Genomic DNA, 22,760 nt, shown 5'->3' with positions numbered 1-22,760 from the left:
GCAACAAAAGGATTGTTTCCTTATATTTAATAAATGAATAGGAACTTTGATGACCCAAAACTAAAAAAAAAAAAAAAAGTCTTTTTAGCACTTAAGTGTCTTTTTAGCACTTTTGTCGCTTAAACGCGCTTTAAGTGGCCCTACGGCATCCTAGACGGCTCTCCTAGCCACTATGCCATCTGGGCGGCAAGATAAGGAAAATAAAGCCATATTCGAAAATTCCAAGCACCGTTTCTTGCTTAATTTTGACGAAACATTGGAATCATAGAATTTTACTACTTTTAAAACGATTTCGAGATTCAACTCCAAGCTTTCGGCCTTTTTTCTGTTAAAAAACGTTAAACGTTTTAAAGACAAAATTTGGGATGTTTAATTATATTAAAGTCCAATAAGGAATTGATTTATACGGTTGTACATGTCGCAACTGAGAATAGCCCCATGTTTTAGGAAGTCTCTAAACTATTTATTAAATTTTAAAACACAGTAAATTTGCATGTGTAACGATACGTTTTCCAAGCTTTGAAAAGAACTTCCCCATTTCTTAAATTCTCCACTCAATCCATAACAAATATTCTAATAAAAACCATGGTTTGTAATTTGTACAAATTCGATGGATATCATCTTGCAATGACTTTAAGTGGTACACTCTTAATTTTCTGAAAACAAGCTGGTATTCCACGTGTAGCTTTCATATGTGTTAATTCTGGAAATAAACCTCTCTACTTTACCGTTGCTTTGATTTAAGACACTCTTTAAGTTAAAAAAAAAAAAAATCTAGCATTCAATGTGTAGTTTCATCTGTGTTAATGAAGTCTAAGATGTCTAAGATGAAGTTAATTTCAGTGTAGATAACGCAGAGTAGGTAACGTAATGTAGGTAATTTACACACAAAATACATTGCACAAGCTAGCTCAAGATAACTAACGGTACGTATTTTAAACTTCGGCTACCAAGATGCTGAAGCCATGATAACTTTGGGGGATGTGCCAGTTGTACATATCTGAAATGAGAGGTTGCTACAAGCTGTCACTCTAAAACACTCAAACCCTCGTCTTAAATACACAGCAACTAATTTGCATTATGGTGAAGACTACTGAAAGAAGAAGTAAACATTCAGATCATAATAACTGGCTAATTAACATACAATCCTACCAAATGATCAAATCACTTATTGCTTAAATTTATATGACAGTTCATTCCTTCTTGTATTAACTCCAGTAAACGAAAACCAACATGTCTGAAATCTCATTAATTATTTTCTGTAGATGTAAATTACATGACTGGATCATCGTCAAAAGAACGGATAATTATTCTGAGACTAATATATTTCCTGTGAAGTATTTAATAGGTGTAAATTTGATGAAATATGCACGATAATAAGATTCTTGAACGTCATAAGGTATAAAAACGGTAAAATAAACAGAGTTGTTTTGTAGTCTTAATAAAGTGCATAAAATAATGTATTTTTAAGTTACTAAAATTATATGTTAAAACATTTAAATGTCAAATTATATCCTTTACTCGAAGCCTATTAAAAATAGCTCTTAAAAAGTAAATGTCCGAAATGTCCTGGAATTTAACTTTTAGTTTGAGATCTTTCATTTTATATTTAAGATGATTAAAATCGATATTTATTTTTGGTTGATTACATATCCCCCATAGCACAAAACATCCTCAGGATGTCCTATTTAAGTCGCAATATCCCGGGACATACTTAGGATTTCCTAAGGATGTTGATTCTCAGATGTCCTGAGGAGATCGTAATTTAACATCCTGAGGATGTCTTATTTAAGTCGCTATGTCCCGGGATATGACAGGATGTACTGAAGATGTTGATTCTCAGATGTCCTGAGGAGTTCATCAATTTCACATCCTGAGGACATTCATTCTGCATTGTCCGGAGGACTTTCGTTGTCAAACATTTTGAGGATATTTGTTCTCAAATTTACCAGTTTTAATTTTTTGACATTGCACATCTGAAACTTGCACATTATTTTATTTTTCATATGTATTTTACTAAGTTGTTTCTAAATGCTGTACATTAAAAATATTGATATGATTGATGATTTATTCTTGTTATTTTGTTATTAATTTTAACTGCTATTTTTTCTGACTTTTTTAAAAATTTATTTAGTCATGGAAAAGATTTTTTTCAATGGATTAGCATTTTCTAGAATATTTGCAAAATTCTAGATAACATATATTTTTTTTATAAAAAATGTATAAATTACATGTATAATTACTTACAGATTACAAACCCTACTACAAATATAGGTAAAATTAGATATAGATATATTTAATTACGGAAACGAATTTTTTTTTTTAATTTGGGTATAGAGACATTAGGTATTTTTTTGGAAGCAGGAAACATGAAAAATTAGCAACTGCCTTCGCCGGGAATCGAAGGACGGACCTCTGGAATACCGGCCCAGTGTGCAGAACCACTACACCACGAAGACACGCTAGGTGTGGTGGTGGTGTATTTAATTATGCCAAAGCACACTAGGGCTATCTGCCTATGGGGAGGGATGTCTTCGTGGAGGACTTTCTAAGGGAAACTGGCTCGTATACACGTTACACGTGGGGAAAACCACGAAAACACCCATGCAGCCAGCCCGTTCGCGGGATTCGAACCTCGGATCGCACTACCAGGGTTCAGCGACTTTACCGCTCGGCCGCTGGTGGGCCGAAGACACGCTAGGAAAGCGGGAGAAATACCTTATATTACTTCTCTTTTTAAAGGCCGATATTTTTTTTAAGGGGATCCATCACTAAATCCTGGGTGTAGATATACCTCATCCCACACCTTTTTAGTTCGGGCGCCACTGTAGAGACATTAGGATTTTTTGGGAAGCCGTAGAGATGAAAAATTAGCAACCGCCTTCGCCGTGAATCGAACCACGGACCTCTGAAATACCGGCCCAGCGTGCAGAACTATTACACCACGAAGGCACGCTAGGAGAGCGGGAGAAATACTTCATAAGGAAAATTTTTTTCCTCTAATTACAGGACAGAAAATGTTTTTCAATCGCGCGATCTGTTGTTGATATTGAATTACAGTTGTGCGATAATTTCGCAGTAAAGATACATCTCTGATGACTATCCAAGATTCTAGAAACTTTGGTCTTATATAGAGATGGTCGTCTTATAGAAATAATGCTTAATATCAATATTTATTTATAATCTCAGAACTATTGGTCACTTTCAGAAGTGGTCGTTTGAGAGGCGATATTCTATATATTTATTTACTAATACTCTCAGATTCTCAGATATTTGTTTATATTCTCAGAAATATTGGACGGAAGGTGGTCGTCCCATACATGCAAAATTTTACATTTCATTAAAAATGAATTCGGCATTATTTAACTATTTCCCTATTAATTAATTAATTAGATAAAGAAAAAATGAGGAAATAGTACTGTTTATTACGGAATAATGTATGAAGTTCTACAGAACTATATTCTTTCGCGTCATTGCACATTGTATCCGGCAAACTACTAGTTCCTCGTATTCTTCCGCAAATCCGTAAACATCTGTCTGATTTGAAACGAAATCCAAAATGGCTGCGCCATGAGGTTAACTTGTATGGATATTTTTTGTTGCATGAAAGGTAAGTTCAGTTGCAATACTTGTATGTTTACTTTTTTTGGAACAGCTTTAGTATAGCCCACCTTCAAAGTTTGGCGAATTTGGTTTGGCGCCAAAGCACATGAAATACGTTGTTTTGAAAAATGGTTGCCATCCAGATTTTCGACGAAACTCCGTGTTTAAAAAAATGGGGGCCATCTTGATTTCACCAGAAATCGTGGATAATAGAAATAAGTTTACGACTATTATACACGGTTTTCAGAGAAAGAAATATTAAGAAATGATTAATAAAAATGATTAATTTTAAAAGGATGTAATTTTAAAAACAATACCGGAAACCTTTAGCTATTTCACCTTTAATAAATAATTTGGTGTGACGTCACAATGTATTCTCCATGCTACGCGTAATTTGTATTTTCTCTTTAAAAAAATTAATGAATTGTTTATTATTGTAAATTAACATCAAATTCTTTAAATTTACATTTCTGAGCTTAGGCGTAACTGAAAATAAGTATAATAAATTATTTATATTTAAAATTATCATGATACAGTAAGCGAATTCTACCAGTTATTACAACGATAAAGAACGTCGCAGTCTCTCATACTTGTATTTCATACAGCTTCCATATTTTCAAAGATTTTTAAGCTTTAGCATTTATACAAATAAAAAAAGTATTTTTTAATTAATACTCTGGAACATATCAATTTTATCATATTTACAAATTAACGTTTTGCTACGTAACAACATAATCCCTTATATACCAGTAAGTAGACAATTTTCATTATTTTCTAAAAATTTTAAACTTCACATTAATGAAAAACAGGTTCTTAAATTTCTAAATCACATTATATTCTTTGTAGGCAGGCATACTAGAATTCTACAAATAAATAAATAAAAAATTTAATTTCTCGCAATGAAAGAAAATATTATAAGAAAATAAATACTACAAATTAGGAACACTAAGCAATGCTTCACATACACACACACATAGAGTGTCTCACAAAAGTGATGGGACACTTGTGCTTTACAAAAGCCAATGCAGTGCGCAATGCCGAGGTCAATTTAATAAAAATACAATTGTTTAGAAATATCAATTTAATAAAAATACAATTGTTTAGAAATATCAATTTAATAAAAATACAATTGTTTAGAACGGAGCAAAAAATGGCTCACATAAGTGATGGGACACTTACTTTTCCATCAAATATTTATCCAAAAATTTTACTTTATAAAAGGTTTTAATATTTTGTTGGATTTCCTTTTACTTTTAAAACATGATTTAATCTTCTTGGGATGAATTCGACTAATTTTTTTGCGATTTCTGGAGTGATTTTACCCCATTCTTCTTGAAGCACCGATTTTAATTGTTGTTTTGAAGAAATGGTGTGTTTGCGAAATTCTTTCCTGGGTTTTCTCCACACCAAGATTTTACCGTCAGAATCAAATATATTAAATTTACTCTCATCAGCAAATATAACTTCATTCCAGTAATCAGAATTCTTATTTATGTTGGATTTTGCGAAAGCCAGTCTGAGGTTTCTATTCTTTTCACTCACGAAGAATGTTTTCCTGGCTGCTCTACCGTGATATCCAGCAAATCGAATTACTCTTCCAATAGTCTCAGGATTAACAATTACTCCAGATAATGCTTGTAAATCAGCAGCAACTTTGGGAGCACTCATTCTTGGATTTTTTTTAATATTTCGAACGATAATTCGCTTTAGTCCATTGGATAGCTTTGATGGTCGGCCAGGTCTTGATTATCCTGAATCATATGATTCTTTTTATATCGTTTAATGATATTAAAAACTGTTGAATGACTCAGGTTAATGGTTTTAGCAATTTCTCTAATAGAATTTCCACGTTCAATATGCAACTTAATAACTAATTTTCGAATTTCAGGCAAAGTTCCTTTTCGTTTAGCATTCATGGCTGCACAGAGATAAAAAACACAAAAATTCCAAAACAAACTGGAGAGAAATACTGCAGACGATTGCGATAAATTATTGCCAATTGCTTTGCGTAAAAATAAAAATCCCCAAAAATATTTTTGTTGCATAGTACGTAGTAGTATCTAATGCTGTCCCATCACTTATGTGAACCATTTTTTGCTCCGTTCTAAACAATTGTATTTTTATTAAATTAATATTTTGAGAAAATGTATGTGATGTAATAATTGTTACTAAATTTAAGTATGAAACACACCCACAAAAAATTTTTACATGTTTTTTTAATTTATTTTATTACAGTTTCCTTTTGTAAAGCACAAGTATCCCATCACTTTTGTGAGACACTGTATTATCAAAGAACTCACATTATCAAGTACGATTACGTTTGCAAACATTACGTATTATAATAATGAGGTAAAAGTTACTTATAGGGTCAAAATTTACAGTTTTGCTACTGTTGAGTAGATCGTCGGGCTATCGATATATATCGTAAGTCGGAAAGCATTATAAACATATCAAAACCAAAACATTAAAATACAATTTAAATGAAAAATGATGTCTTAAATATAATTCACAATTAGAACAACAATACAAATTTAAAATACACAAACGATATGTTAAACATTGCATATAAAATACATTACATTACAGCTCGTCATCACACATTATCTCGTTTTCCTTTGTACACAACGAAATTCGCCCGAAAAACATCAAAGCTCGGTGTCCATGTACACATCCATCTATTTCCACCTTAAAAATATCAGAGAATTGCACAACCTCGGCATTGCGCACTACATTGGCTCTGCCCATGTACACATCGATCTATTTTCACTTAAAAAAACATTCTGTAATTGCACAAACTACGCACCGCGCACAACCTCGGCATAGCGCACTACATTGGCTTTGCCCATGTTACACATCGATCTATTTTCACTTAAAAAAACATCCTAGAATTGCACAAACTAGGCACCGCGCACAACCTCGGCATTGCGCACTATATTGGCTTTACCCATGTACACATCGATCTATTTTCACTTAAAAAACATCCTAGAATTGCGCAAACTAGGCACCGCGCACAACCTCGGCATTGCGCACTACATTGGCTCTGCCCATGTACACATCGATCTATTTTCACTTAAGAAACATCCTAGAACTGCACAAACTAGGCACTGCGCACAACTTCGGCATTGCGCACTACACTGGCTCTGCCCATGTACACATCGATCTATTTCCACTAAAAAAAACATCCTAGAATTGCACAAACTAGGTACCGCGCACAACCTCGGCATTGCGCACTGCATTGGCTTTGCCCATGTATATAGCGATCTCTTTTTACTTAAAAATCAGAAATTGAATAGACTCTGCATTGCTCATATACTAAGAAATCTGCTTTCACTTAAAAGAAATCGGAGAATTGCAGAAATTCGCGCATAAGCAACTCCACTGATTCGCGTTGGAAAAAAAAAAAAAAAGTTTCTAGAAAAATTGAGCTTACTACAGGCGAATCAAGATCCTAGCCTAGTTAATTTCTCAGCCACACATATCTTGCAAATACTACCATTCGATGACTTTTTCTGACTAACTAACCAGCATGGTATCTTACATTTTTCACAGAAAACGTTATCCTTCAATAATCGATAATCCATCAAAAATCCTCTAAAACGTTCATACTCTATTGTTAATTCATACATAAAATATCTGTTTCCAAAATTTTACGCTTGTTTGAAAACTCCCACCTTAAATTTTCCTTTATAATCTCCTGATATTTAATTACAGCATCACTAACAGCAGTTTTAGAGCAAGCAATAACTAAGGCTCCTATAACTAAGGTTTAGCAATAACTAAACGCAAAAATATCACCTCAAGTAGCCAAAAATATATATACAAAATAGTATTCACGGTATCTGAGCGTTAAACGATCGCCAATAACAGTGTTACGAATTGTGTATTTAGATATTAATTATAGTAGAATTCTAATTTAAAATGTTGTATTTCCTCCTGCAACGCAGCGTGAGACAAATTTTAAGAGAAATCTATACCGGAAAAGTAAGAATACAAGGCACGTGCATTAAACTTTGAGTAAACGGATATGTCGGTAATTTGTATTGAAATTGAATAAATGTAACTGACTACTAAATTAGCTGTAACCGTAATTCCATCCTCTTGTTTACATTGCGTTTGGCGAATAGTATGGGTTACCAGATCATATCATTTATCGCCGCTCTTGGTGATATTTTTTTTTGTTTAAAATTCCAGGTGGGCTATAGTAAAGCTGTGCCCTTTTTTTGCTTTTCGAATTTATGTCATTTTGACAGTTAAATGTTTCTCAGCTTTATGAATTCAATTGTTACCATTCTGTCGTGAATTACGTGTATCTCAATGGCTGGCTGTCTTTTCAAATATCCAATTTGCCCTGCTATCCAAATGTTTATGATTTAATTTTTTTTAGTCTAGTTTATGCATTCAGTTTCAAAATAATATGTGTGATCAGATTGCTTATTATTTTATTGCAGCAATAAATTTATGTTAAATAGTTTGAACAATTGTATAAAAATAAGAGTTTGCATTGTTTTGTCCAAAATATGTATGGTTGAAACATTATCTTAATCTAGTTTGTAATTCAAGTTTTTTTGGGGGTACTGTTCTGTTATTGGGACCAGAATCGGAAATGTATGAACCTGTGTTCGTAAGTATGTGCATAGATGTGTATATGTAGACACACAAACATACAAATATACAAGCATCCATAAATACATTTCTGAACCCGGTCCTGATAACAGAACGGTACCTTTTTTAAATCTTATTAAGCACTTTTCAAACTGCATATCATTTTAAGATTCGACTTGCAGGAAGACAAAATATGGTCATTCAATCAAATGCTTATGATTGCTTTTAACATTTTCTCATAAATATTGTTTGCATTTTTATTGTATTTTAGATACTTTAGTTATGTAAAGTGAACATGAGAATATTAGGAAAGCTGAAGAATATGAATAGCTACCATAATACATGTATTTTTTCATAGAGCCCATTGTTTTAGAAACCAATGCACCATTATTATATGCTGGCTTATTTTATAGTTATATGCAATTTTATGTTCATGTTATTGTAGTATTGTCATTATAATAAAAGTATTGATAATTTTTGTTGAATCTTGCAAGTTGCCTAACATTCAGAATTATTACTACCGAATTTTACTGATAGGTTTTTTTCGAGTTGACATAATCTGTCTGATAAATAAAATAAACTGGTGTTTAAATTATATGCATTTCTCTTGATGTTTCATTGAAAGTGAGATGGAAATATAAATGCTATCCAGAAAAGTGAATTCTTTTTGCCTGAAATAACAAACTGTACTAAATGATTAATGTTTATATCATTTTAGAAATGTCAATATTAAAGTTTCTCCCCCTTCTCTTCTTTGATTTTGAAATAATTTATAATAAAATAATATATGCATAAGTGTAATTAATGTAAAGTGTCATTCAATAATATAATTTATTTTTACTGATATTTTTATATTTCTTATCTGGGTTTTCTTTTGGTGTTAGAAGGAGGAAGAGACTGTAATGTTTTAATTAAGGAAATAATTAAAACATTACAGTCTTTTAAATAACACAGTTACAGTAATGTTTATTGAAGCAATCAGTACTGTGTGATTGCCAGTGATTGAATAATGTTAAAATGCATTGTTCATAAGAAAATTTGCTTATCTTTGTGTTATAGATTTTATTTTGACACAAGCTGAAATTTGAATTATTGGAAGCACTTTGAAAACCCGAGTTATTTCCTGAATCATTAATCAAGCCAATATATAACATACAAATTTTCATACAAAATTATTTCTTTGAGCATATTATAAAGAGCTCATTTAATTTTATTATTTGTACAAATTTTAGACAAATGTAGCATGTAACAGTTAAAGATTTATTGAAGCCAACTTCTTTGTTACCACAAGTAACAAGTATATTATTATTATATTACTTGTTACTTGTGGTAACAAAGAAGTGTAAAAGATATTGCCACATTAGCGAACATGACGATCATTGATGCTTAGTTTAGTAATTTAATAATATATTGAGAAATGCTGGGAACTTTCAGAAGTAGACATTTCAGAAATGATGGGCTTGATAAGAAATTTACATGGTTTTATTATTTATTCTTTAGTTAAGAATGGATTTTAGATGTTCTTGTGAAAGCATTCTGTTTAATTATATGTGAAAGAATTGTTAAAGTTTGGCATTTAAAAAAATGAATTAATAATATGCAATTATCTTTTTATTATACATATATTACTATATATTTCTAATGCGCTATGTAAATGTCAGTGCTAAACAATTGAGATACTATTGTCAGGGCAATCTTTTCTTATACATGAAAAATTCTGATATTTTCTTATCTGCCCTCACAGCTTCAACTTATGCTAAAACAGCAAGAGTATGCACACGATAATAGCAAACTATGAATATGCATTTACATGCTTTATATTTAATCTTTATTTTTGAATAGTATTCCATTGGATGAAAAATATGTGAATATTGACCCAATATATATATATTTTTGTGTGTGTGCATCCTAAAATTTATTGTTTCTTATAAAGTGCTTATTTGAATTACTACTTGTGAACAGAGCAGTAGATATGAACCATAAACTAACCATTTTGCCAATTTTCACAGCTTTGCAGATAGTCAGAAAGCACCAAAATTTGTAATAATGTTAAGTTTAAATGATGTTCTATACTTTTGTGTTAATTTTTCTATTCTATTAATTCTATTACTGTGTTATCAAACTTTCTGCAGGAATTTCAACTGGTTAAGATGTTATTACCATGTGGAGAAGAATTTGGTTTTCAAGCTAGAAAAAATTGCAGCTGAAGGATTTTGTAGAAGGTCAGTCAAACTGGTTTTAGTTAATTATAATTTAATTTTGGGTGAAGAATTCTCAAATTTATTTATCATAAGTGTCTAAAGGTCTTCTAAATTAAATTCTGCTTGTTTTTGAAATTTTTCATGACATTCATTCTTTGATTATTATTATTTTTTTTAATTTACTAACTTATGTCCAGGCACATAATGTTGCATTTAATGCCATACCTTAAATATTATAAAGTGTTAAAATAATACATTTCATTTAAAAATGTGGTTGTGACAGTAAATTTTCTGTTACATTTAATCATATCTATAAACATTGGTATACATCCTTTTTCAATAACCTGTATATTATTTTGTGTATTTCTTTTACATCCAAGATCTGGCATATGACTTGCTTTTCAAACTGATAACACGGTGTAATAATGTAATCTAATGGTTAAAGTTTACTATGGAACGGGCCAAATTTAATAATTATTCTTTGATAGATATTTATTCATGTGTTCAGTGTGTCTCATCTCTTTAAATTGCTAAAGTAAATTTTATGTACTTGCATTTAGGAATTTTGACTGTATCAGAGTAATTTTGTTTCAGTTATTATAACATGCAAGGGAAAAAATTCATTCATAGCTCCGTATTTAAAATTAGTTAATTAAAGTCCTTAATAAAGAGGGACGTTTTGTTGTTTTTAATGTCGATAGAGTTTAATTCAAAAATATGCCACATTAAGGGTTACTTTTTAACCTAATTTAAAATTTTCATTACTTTAACATGTCCAATAATGGTTATTTTAACTCCGATATTGTAATAATATCAAAATTCCTTACTTTTTGATAGGTTATCCAAATGTAAAACAAGAAAAGAAAAAATTAAAATCTAGAAGTATATTTATTTCATACCTCTAACAAATAAAAACAACACAAGCACTTTTTACTGTCTATCTGCATAGTGTGGCATGTCCCGTAAGACTGAGATTTGTAGGGTCAAATCCATGTTTCAGTTAAAGGAAAATGCATGCACAGTCTTCTGATTTTCCCTTCAATTTAGGATTATGTATATACTAGCATAAGAAATATATTAGTTAATACAGTGTTATACATCAATATTTATAGACAATTATTGTGGCTATGTTTATTATAATTTTGTTTACTGTAATGGCTGGAGTGCCTAAACCACCATGCTGTGTAAACAAAACTTAAATCTTCATCTCTGCCCCACTAGTGTTTAAACCACTGAAATGGTGATTATGGTAGAACATCTTTGGTAAAAATTTACTCTACTGTAACCCTTGGCGAATCGTTTCTTTTTTTATATCAAGATCGGCACCAATTTCAAGGTGGCCGCTACACAAAACCAAAATAAGAAGTCAAAGACATACACAAACTCTGTGTCCATGTACACATCGACCTATTAAAACAGAGAACTGCACAAACTGGGCATTGTGCACTGCCTTAACTTTGTCCATATACACATTGATCTATTTTCACTTTAAGAAAATCAGAAAGTTAAAAATATCATAGTTACCAGAAAAAATTCGCCACTGTCTTAACACACAGACAACCAAAAATACACAAAGAGAGAGGAATAAGTTACCAAAAATACATATTACCTAACATAAAAACATTAAACAACAAATCTTCTAACAAAAATTAAAACACAGAGACATAAAATAAATGAAACGTCATTTTTTTAACATACCTTTTTTTCACATGCATATGTTTAGGCTTATGTTATGCAAATTTTTCGTCTCTTAGTCACCTCAGACATACTCAAACGATGGTACCCACACCAAAATAATAAATAGCATGTTCAAAATACAAGACCATACCACTTCGGTGCAACCAAACACAGCAATTGAAAAGAATGGTAAGAACCAAAAACCTGGGACCGTAAAAAATGTTTACTGTTAAAAAAAGTAGCCCAAAACTAAATTTATCACAACATGTTGGCAATATTTGCAGAAATAACTCCTTTTTATTGACAAAAAAAAAGTGTTTTTTTTTTTTTTTTCCCAAAGGCTACTTTCGCCAACATTATCAACATTAGGGTTACCGAAAAACTTATTTGACGCAATGGGCTTCCACATTTCACAAACAACCAATACCACTTTGCGATTTTTTTTCAGACAGAAACCAAGGTGTACCATACAGTAAAGATTAGCCACATCTTCATTTACTACTGTTACAAGTACTTCTTTGGTAAATTTCTGCGGTTAAGTTCAAAAGTTTAAAATTGCATTAACATGATCAGAGTCAGAGTCATAGCTAGGGTTTTCAGCGCTCAGGGACAACTGAAGATTTCGTGCCCCCTACTGCTTGCCAAGGATGGAAAACATTTAATTCTAAAATGTTCTAACATCAGTTTGGCGCCCCTTGGATTCTGTGCCTGGGGACAGATGCCCCCCTTGCCCCCCTCTAGCTACGCCCCTGATCAGATTTTATTTTCTGCACGTAGCTAACAATTACTTATGTGTTGTCAGATAAATGTTACCAGATGCATTTAATTATGTTTTACTTACCAATCTCATGAGACAAGTTTTTTTTGCTCCTGCAAGACTTTACTTTGTGTTACAAAATAAATTCATTCTCACTATTTTTGGACTTGCCTACACATTAAATTTAAAATAGTTTTATGAATAGGTAAGATGTGATTATCATAATTTTGTTTCTCTCTTTATCTTGGCAACTTTATATGTTGATTCAGTATCCAGGTTACCTACCAGTGGCTGATTGATAAAACTGCTCATATGTTCAGCTGGTGGTTTGAGTTTATTTTCTGACATAAAAAATTTTAAAAGGCATCCCCCATGTTTATTTTACTGTAATCGAAAAATCAAATAATTGCTACTCTGTTTATAGGTACTAAATGTTAAAATATTTTAAATGCTTCCTTTAATTTGCATTCTAATAAACATTTGTTTAAATTTAATTATGAATTATATTCACATATAGTAATTGTGAGTGTTTTTTTATTTTAGGTGCTGTGAAAGGCAATGACAGAGATCCAATTTATCAAGAGTTCTTACATACTACATAAGAATACATGGATATAAGATTGTTTTTCATGAATTCAAATAAAATGTGATAAATTTGATTAATAAAAACTATTTTGAATTTTGAAAAGTGTTTTTCCTCTGTTAATCATAATATAGTGCCATAAATTTCTGAATGTGTTTATTTTTCATCCAAATAAATAGCTTTACAAAAATTTGTCATATTAATAGATATTGCATAATTTAGCATTATTATAAACATTTATTATAGCAGATTTAGCTGAACTACGGTTTTAGTCTCTCTGCAGATGAAGTCACAAAGGTAAGTGGTTAGATATTTTTCTGTGTTCCCCATTAAGTAATTTTATCTAATAAATTACCGTTACTTATATACTAAAGGTGAAAGAATAAGCTTTCCTTGAAGATACAAAAATTTGCAGATATTTCAAAAAATTGGTATACGTAAAAAAGTTCTTAAATTGCCACATATGCGAAACTGAAAATGTTAGATATGAAATAGTTCAGAAATATAAATATTTTCACTATTTTTTAACTATAATTCACTGCATTTGTTATATATAATCACAGTTTAAGGTAGTGCTTTTCTCACTGTGATTTCTCATGTATTTTGATTCATAAATACACGTACATAAATCCACGTATTTTGATTTCTCTTTTGAGACTGAATAAAAAATGAACTAAACATTCTCGTTGACATTGAGAGTTGAATAAAAGCTCACCTCAAAATAAAATGAATTAATAAATTTATGGAAAATTTTACATAGCATATATTGAGCAGAAAGAGTAAACTGAATATACTTAATGGAATTAATAATTGGTAGAGTTTATTGCAGAATAAAATGCCTTAATTGCATGGTAAACAGTAGATCTTTTGAAGTTTTTCTATGTTGCGTAAAATGCAGATTTAAATTTTTGATATTGATTGTCATATAAATGGCAATTACTGTTTTATTTTGCTCTGAAATGAATGGTTAGTAATAAAATTCTGGATGAGACAACCTTTAACATGCGCTAGAATTTACAAAGTTTAATTTGGTACTGATTTCAATGGGTAAATTTCATTTTACTGAATTTTGCGTAAAATAATACCAATGAACCATTGCAAATTATATTCAGAACTTTTTTTTTTAATCTAAAAGGGCTATTAGTTTTGAAATGTGACTTCATATCGTCAGTCGTAAACTTGTTTCGCTTTTCATTCAAGTCTTGCCATTTGGCAAAATTTAACATATTTACCTTTAAAATCTAATATATTATTGACTAACAAGCCAAGCTATTTAAAAGCATTACACACAGTTCTTAACAATGATTTTTTAAATTTTTAATCTGATTGATTTAAAATGCATTTAATTCATGATATATCTAATTGAAAACATTTTAATATTTCTACATAATTACATGATATATTTCTTCATTTTTCAAATACATAGAAGATATATAACTTTCTGGTGTCAGTATCTTATAAAATGTTTGGCTATTTCCACTGCCCCATCTCTATTGATAATCTATGCCTTCATAAACTTTTAGCCTCTTTGAGTGACTGCTAAAATCTGAGGCCTTTCAGATTTTTTTTTTAATTGTGTGAGCAGAAAGATAGAATTTTAGAAGAGCTTCTTGAGTTACCTTTTGAATGATATAAAGAATCGTTAATATAATGTCAAATTTTTACAACTAAATATTAAATATATAAAAAAGCCTGCAGCATTCTCATGTTACGAAAACATATTTATTTATTCTGAGGCTAGGAATTTATTTAGTTTTAAAAATACAATTTATTCCTTTTAACAATTTCCCAACAATGTCATCAAAACACTATAAATTCCTTACATGTTTTAAAGAAAGATGATTCATTTATATAAAGATTAATTTTATTATTCAATTTTTAATACAAATTAACTGAAATTAGAAACTGATTTTGTAAAATAATTTAATTATGAATAATTCAATTTGCGGGCTATTGGATGTTTAAAAATGATCAAAAGATTTTTATATCTTAAAAATAAAAGCAAAATTTTCAGTTTTAATATTTTGTATTAATAATTCACTTTAATTTCCTTGCTCAGTTTTAATATATTCACAAATTCAGATTTAAAAACAAAATAAGTTGTATAAATATTTTCAACATTTCTGATTTTTCCATAGTAACCATAGGAGAAGGATTTGAGACTATCTTTGTAAAAAAAGTAGGTTTTAGATCATCACACCTTCACATACTTTCACTGGAATTTTCCTCTGTATATATACTGGGATGTGACACTAAGCAGTTGAGAGTTTAAAGGGATATTGTAACTAGTGTTTCAAATCCTGATAACATCCCATACGCTGTCGGTGGGACGTAGATAGGATGTCCTAAGGATATACTGGGATGTGACATTAAGCGCTCAGGAGGATGAGTTTAGGAGGAAATTGGGATATTACGGGATGATAGTAAGTAGGACTTTAAATCCTAATAACATCCCATACGCTGTCGATGGGACATAGATAGAATGTTTTTAGGATATAATGGGATGTGCTTAGGAGGTTTGTGGGATATCCCGGGATGTCCTGAGGATGTAGTAAGTAGGAGTTCATATCCTAATAACATCCCGCACGCTGTCGATGGGACTTGGTTAGGATGTCCTGAGGATATCCCGGGATGTGACATTAAGCACTCGGGAAGAGGTGTTTAGGAGGTTCGCGGGATATTCCGGGATGTCCTGAGGATGTGAGCATATCCCGCGAGCAACATCCTTGGGATATTCCAAGGATGTTTCTGTGCTATGTGGGATATTTTGCAAGTTATAAAAAAAAACTTTTTTTTCTCCTTGAAAAATATTTTTATTTTAATGTAATTGTAAATCTTCATAAGAAAGTCTGGAAGAAGCTTTAACATTTTTCAAGAACACTAAAAGTTTAATACCAATCACCTATCGTGCAGCAGCGGCCGAGCGGCAAAGTCACTGAATATTGGTAGTTCTGTCCGAACGGCCCAGACGGTATAGTGGTTAGGGGAGCCTATTGCGGTAACGAAGGGCCCATACTTGAATCCTGGAGAAGGCATGGTGTATAGTGTCTTTGCGCCATGAGGGCACTTTAAATATGTGGCGAGCCGAAAGTCCTCTCGAGAGGTTGTGGTAGGGAAAGAGGAGATTGGAGACCCTAGAAATCGTCCCCGATGATGCTCTCCATCAAAATTGGGGCGAAATTAAGCAAAGTCTTATTGTGACCTGTAATGGTGCTCAAGACAAGTGCTCTAGCCAACGACAGGCGCAATCTTGCTCTCCTTGCCAAGATGAATTTCGTGGGCTTGTTCTAGCGTTGCCACCTCTTGGCTGACTTAATCCGGGGGAGGAAAACAAGTTTCTTCTAGACCCAACTGAAAAAACTCCGCCTCCTTCATCTCGTTTAAAAGTATTTTTTGAGCTGTAGGAGCAAACACACTGTCGCAAATACTTGTACATTTTATTCTACCAGAAGAGTCTGGAAATAGAGTGCTATACAATTTGCGCAATCCTGGCTATTAAAAGTGTGATGGTGTTTAATCCAATGATAGACTGAAGTAATTTCAGTTGCTGATATATTGCCTTGTTCTGAAGATTTCTTCACGAAAATGTTCGAAACCGATTGCGACAAATCCCTATTCAATATTAACGCCTGGTGTTTCTTGCTTTGGGAATGTCCAGTTAAAGCTCTAACATCCTCGTACTTAATATTAACCGTTTTCCGACATACTTTACATTCTCCGTTAAAGTTACCTTTCTCTATGAGTCAATCAAATTGAGTTAACCACTTGTCTTGAAACGACGTCGAATATTTTATCTTTGTGGTACTTGTTCACTTGCAGAAACAGAATCATTTTTTTCATTAGACATTATTATGAAAGCATTTAAATAATTTCAAAATACGCACTTGTTTGTGGATAGCTAGCTAACTGCCAGGGATAAATAGAAGGGCTAGCTCATTTCTTTGTTCGACTCCTCGCCGACGCGAGCCTAGTGGGGGGACGTAACAGGCAATAATCTGACGTCACTGTGATGCCACCTGTCCTGATTTCCCGCGTTTAAAACAGTATTTTCATTGAGCTGCGAGACGATTTTCTAGAGGTTACATATCCCAAATTAATTTTAATAATATATATATCTGTTTTCTAATAATGTATATATTTAAAATAATTTATATATATGTAATTTTAGTCAGTTTTTATTTTAAATTCTATATTGTAAAGTATCGTTTACGTAATATGGCTTTTTGCGCTGCAGTAACGTGCCGTAGCACTTACAGAAGTATGAAAGGATGAGATATTTTATTTCATGGGACCAAAGGATCCAAATGAGAGTTTGCTTTTGAAGAAAGTATGGATACACAAATGTCAAAGAGAAGATTCTATTAATGTGAAGAGCGGAAAAATTTGCAGCGAACATTTTCTATGCAGTGTTTATGAAGATGATATGAAAAATCGCTTGTTTGGATAGCCACAAAAAGAAACTGTTGGAATGGAATGCTGTGCCGAAAGTAAATTATGATGACAATAATAAATCGAAATTCATGATGACAATAATGAATCAAATTTTAATGATTTTGAAATAAAACTCACAATTGAAAATGTAGATCATCCTGAATGTTTAAGGATAAACAAGAATGCATTGATAATTTGAAGAACAAAATAATATCCTTAGAAAATTGTATTAAATTGTATTAAAGCGTATTGTATTATTGTATTAATTGTATTAAATTGTATATTGCGCTAAATATAAGGTTGTTTTTTACGATTTTGATTGTCACATTAGCGTGTTTCTCTTCTAGTTCTAGTCTTGTATTAAAGTATTGAAAAATAGAGAAAAGAACAATTTTAGAATGTTTGTTCAGCGACAAAGAAGGTGGACGACATCTAGACAGAAATTGGTATCAGAAATTAAAATCTCAAATAGCGAAATTTGGAGGGGGGGGTAGCACAAATCGGAGAATTCGGAAAAATGTCTAAAGCCTATTTTTATAAAGACGCAGATTAATGCATTACTGGAAAAATTACTGAAAAAGAAGAAAAAAATCAGGTGGACTAGTGAAAATATTTCACGTAGGATCGTCATAAGAGCTCTGTCATCTTACCAAATCAGCTATGATTTCATATAGTCCAAAAATCAGCTATGATTTTTGGAAAGAAAAAAAAAATGGAATATCTTTACCTAGTATTATCAAATTAAAGAAATGGTGTTTATTTTATTTTTTAGTGTTTTCTAAATTTTAGTGTAGTCCAAGAATTCAAAGTAATGTTCTGACTGTAAAGAAGGAAAGAGGCGAATATTTGTATTCTGTAGAAAAAATATGCGTTCTCAGTTTCGATGAAATGCATATAGATTGAAAACTCTGCAATGACTCTAAACTCGACTAAGTTGGTTCTTTTCAAAATGTGCAGTTTGTTTGAATCAGAGTCTCATTTCGCGCTCTGCCTCAAATTACTGAGAAACCGCGTTTTAGATAGAGGATTTGTTTTAGAAGATGTAACTGTTTGAAATTTTGATATTATTAAAGAGGTTTTAAATAGAGATTGAGAAGAAATCAAATTGTGTCACAAACTAAAACCAAATTATTTAATGGTCAAGCGAAACGAGAGACAAAAAGTCGCTCCAGAGAAAAGATTATTTTCAAAAAGTACCGCAAAAGGTATACTCTACCCCACAGGAAATCAGAAAGCATCTGACTTCTATGAGTTAATCGATAATATCTTCGGTATTATGTGTATGTGTGTATTTAATTATGGCAAAACACACTAGGGCTATCTGCCTAAGGGGAGGGATGCCTTCGTGGAGGACTTTCTAAGGAAAACTGGCTCGTATACACATTACACATGGGGAAAACCACGAAAACACCCATGCAGCCAGCCCGTTCGCGGGATTCGAACCTCGGACCGAACTACCAGTGTTCAGCGACTTTACCGCTCGGCCGCTGGTGGGCCTCTTCGGTATTATGAATAGTACCAAAATAGTACCAACAAGAATGACAAGTACATAACAAACTAATTTTGTAAAGTACTTGTTAAAGTTATTCTTATTGTATCCTTTGTAACTAATTATTGATTAGATTTTGTGCTAGATTAGCATTCTAGATAAAATATAATAGTATAAAACATCAAAGTAATTGGCATAAAAAGACCTGCTTCCTTTACTCACACTTTTGAAAAATTAAATAACTGTTTTAGGTACTCTGAATAAAGCTATTTTGTCAAAATTAAGGTAAAAATCTTTTATACATTTCTTTAATTGTAATATAGATATAAGTATAAATTACAAAATTATTTAAAAAATATCTATTATATTGAATCGGAAGAGAATTATAACAATGTAAAATTTACAATTAGGCAAAAAATCAAACGTAGGTTAGCAGAAATGTTGCCATATATGTCATATATGTTTAAACCTATGTCGATGTAAAGTTGTTTTTTGAGTAAATTTAAATAGCTGCTATTATAGTTATCTTAGAAACTGCATAAAAATTCTCTCAGTTAGCATGCAAATAAAGAAATGATTAGAAATAAACGTGCATTAAATAAAAAAAACCTGCAAATAAAAATAAAAAAAACCACGGAACTTTATGTTAAAAGAGTAGCACATTTTATCTATTATTTTAAAATTGAGTAAGCATTATTAAATTTTTAATGGTTCAGTCTAAAATTCATAAAGCAGTAACATTGCCTTTTCCAAATTATAGCTATCTTTCACACACAGCTCATTTTAAACGCTGGTTCAAAAACGCTAATTTCCAAGCTGTGAATTATATTGGCGCGCTCAGCGTCATCATGGCTACGTCATCACTTCTCACTTTCTGCTTCAGGGGGAAAAGCTCTATGAGCTAGCCCTTCTCTTCTAAGTCCTGGCTAACTGCAGACTAAATGAAAGAATAGATTGAAAATGAGAGGGTGAGGGGAGATGCCGGCATGAAACCACTACTCATCCAAGGCCATCTTGATGGGAGATGGCCTTCACTCATCCCGTAAGGCGCTTACTCACCGCTCACCGTAGATCGCCTGCTGCAGAGATTATGTTATTGGCATAGACGTTTTTTGGCTGCTGTGCGCGGTCGTGTGATTTTCGATACTCTCAACCATTTCGTCCGTGCGCATTGTGTCGTTATTTTCGAGAAACTTGATATTCCGGGAGAGTAATATTTATTTTAAATTCCTTCTGGGAGCCGGGGAATTTTAATTTTCACGACTGAATTCCGGGATTTCCGGGAGGGGTGGGAACCCTAACTTGTTCTGATGTTGCTGTCAGGCAAATGAGATAAGGCTAGCTGCATGGGCGTTTTCTTGGTTTTGCCCACGTGTAACGTGTATACGAGCCAGATTCCCCTAGAAAGTCCTTCACGAAGGCATCCCTCCCCTTAACACTTTGTCTACGAATTAAAAAAAATAACACATTTTCTATCCAAGTGAACAAAATATGTCATAAATAAAGATAAATTTAGTATTTATTTAATGTTGAATAACAGTAGTTTATTTCAAATAAAAATTTAGATACGTAAGCACTTAATGAAACGTATATTAAGTAATATATGATGAAATTATTGGAGGAAAACTAACTTATAACATAATTAATTAATTATAACATAATTAATTAACTTATAACATAATATTAACATAATTTCTATAAAATTAAAAATTACTAATTCAGCAGAAACTTAATCGATATTTTTTACCCAGCCAACCCAAAAGGTGTAGTTTCATATTAAAAGAATTTAAATAAAGGGTTTCTTTGGGTACTAACGATTATTTACCGATTGTAATGTAGGGTGACTATCCAAAAGTTAGCAGGTATAGATATATGAGTGAGACACAAAGAAACGTCTAGACGTTTAAATATTAAAACATTTGGATAATGCCATTCACAAGGCCGATAAGGAAACGAGTATTCGTCCATTTCCTTGTGCGAGTGGATACAAGCGAAAGTGAAAGTGATGTATTCAGAGGCATAACTTAGACTATTGACTCACCGGTAACACTGCTGCTGCTCATTTTATGAGCCTTGAAATGCGACTTCAGATCAGTAACTGCGCTTACTCTGTTTCTTCCATTAAAACTTAAACTGTGAGGTAAGTGAATTTTGTTTCCATATGGTGTCTTGTTTAAATGTGTGTCTTTGTGGTTATGTAATTTTTTGCACGTATATGCGCGTAAACCCTACCGGCAAAAGGATTGTTTGCTTATATTTAGTAAACGCTTAGGAACTTTGATAACCCAAAACTAAACACAGAAAAAGGAACATTAAGCGAAACTTTTAGCTATCGAAAGCTGAGGGATTTTGGCGCCACATTCGAAAGTTACAATTTTACTTCTCTTCAAGAGGTTTCTAGAACTCAGTTCCAAGCCTTCGCTCTTTTTCCTGTTAAAAAGCGTTAAACGTTTTAACTCCAAAATTTGGAATGTTTGATGATATAAAAACCCCGTGAGGAATTGACTTGTACGATTGTCGCAACTTGGATAAGACCCATGTTTTAAGAAGTCTCCAAATTATTTATTAATTTTTAAAACACGGTAAATCTGGATCTTAAGACGAGGTGTTCTCCGAACTTTGAAGAAAATTCCCCCCTCCAACACTTAAATTCTAAACTGAATCCAATAAAAGTATTCTAAATGAAAATCATGGCAGTTATAATTTCTATGAACGTGCACATATTCGATAAATATCATCTTGTAGTGACTCTAGCTGATGCAATCTTAATTTTCTGAAAATAATCTACCATTTCATGTTTAGGTTTCATCTGCGTTAATTCTGGAAATAAACTTTTTACCGTTGCTCTGATTTAAAATACTCTATAATTTTCTGAACATAATCTAGCATTCTATGTGTAGTTTCATCTGAGTTAATTATGGAAATAAACCTCTCTACTTTACCGTTGTTTTGATTTAAAATACTCTTTAACGTTGCGGACATAATCTAGCATTGCATGTGTAGTTTCATCTGTATTAATTATGGAAATAAAGCTCTCTGTTTTACCGTCGCTTTGATTTAAAATATTCTTTAATTTTTCGAAAATAATCTAAAATACCATGTGTAGTTTTCATCTGTGTTAATTCTGAAAAAAAAAAAAAAAAAAAAAAAACACTTTTCTACTTTACCGTTGTTTTAATTTTTTAATTTAAAATACTCTAACTCTGTGGACATAATCTAGCGTTCCATGTGTAGTTTCAGCTGTGTTAATTATGGAAATAAACTCTCTATTTTACTATTGCTTTGATTTAAAATACTATATAATTTTTTTAAAAATAATATAGAATTCCATGAGCAGTTTTCATCTGTGTTAATTCGGGAAATAAACCTCTATACTTTACTATTGATTTGATTTAAAATACTTTTAAATGTTTTCGA

The 22,760-nt window shown here is 31.8% G+C and overlaps 1 protein-coding gene and 1 long non-coding RNA gene across 5 annotated transcripts in view; both read left to right on the top strand.

Annotated features, from left to right (window-relative positions):
- LOC118205845 (uncharacterized) overlaps window positions 1–22,760 on the top strand; it is a 93,309-nt gene that overhangs the window by 242 nt on the left and 70,307 nt on the right. Inside the window, exon 1 of one of the 4 annotated variants that reach the window (XM_085821365.1) lies at window positions 21,327–21,483. The exons of 2 other annotated variants lie outside the window; for them this stretch is intronic. The gene's annotated coding sequence lies outside the window, so the exon portion shown is untranslated. Of the gene's footprint in view, window positions 1–21,326; window positions 21,484–22,760 lie in introns of those variants that run through there. One more of the 4 variants, XM_085821357.1, reaches the window with a different exon arrangement.
- LOC146999273 (uncharacterized) lies at window positions 3,549–13,520 on the top strand. Its single transcript, XR_015039600.1, has 3 exons — window positions 3,549–3,610; window positions 10,338–10,427; window positions 13,384–13,520. It is a non-coding gene; the product is annotated as an uncharacterized LOC146999273 (long non-coding RNA).

Source organism: Stegodyphus dumicola, chromosome 1 (assembly GCF_044657685.1).
Source record: "Stegodyphus dumicola isolate Sdum_Otavi_A_Nest chromosome 1, ASM4465768v1".
NCBI lineage: Eukaryota > Metazoa > Arthropoda > Arachnida > Araneae > Eresidae > Stegodyphus > Stegodyphus dumicola.
Note: the sequence above shows the minus strand (reverse complement) of the source record. Positions and strands in the feature narration are given on the sequence as shown.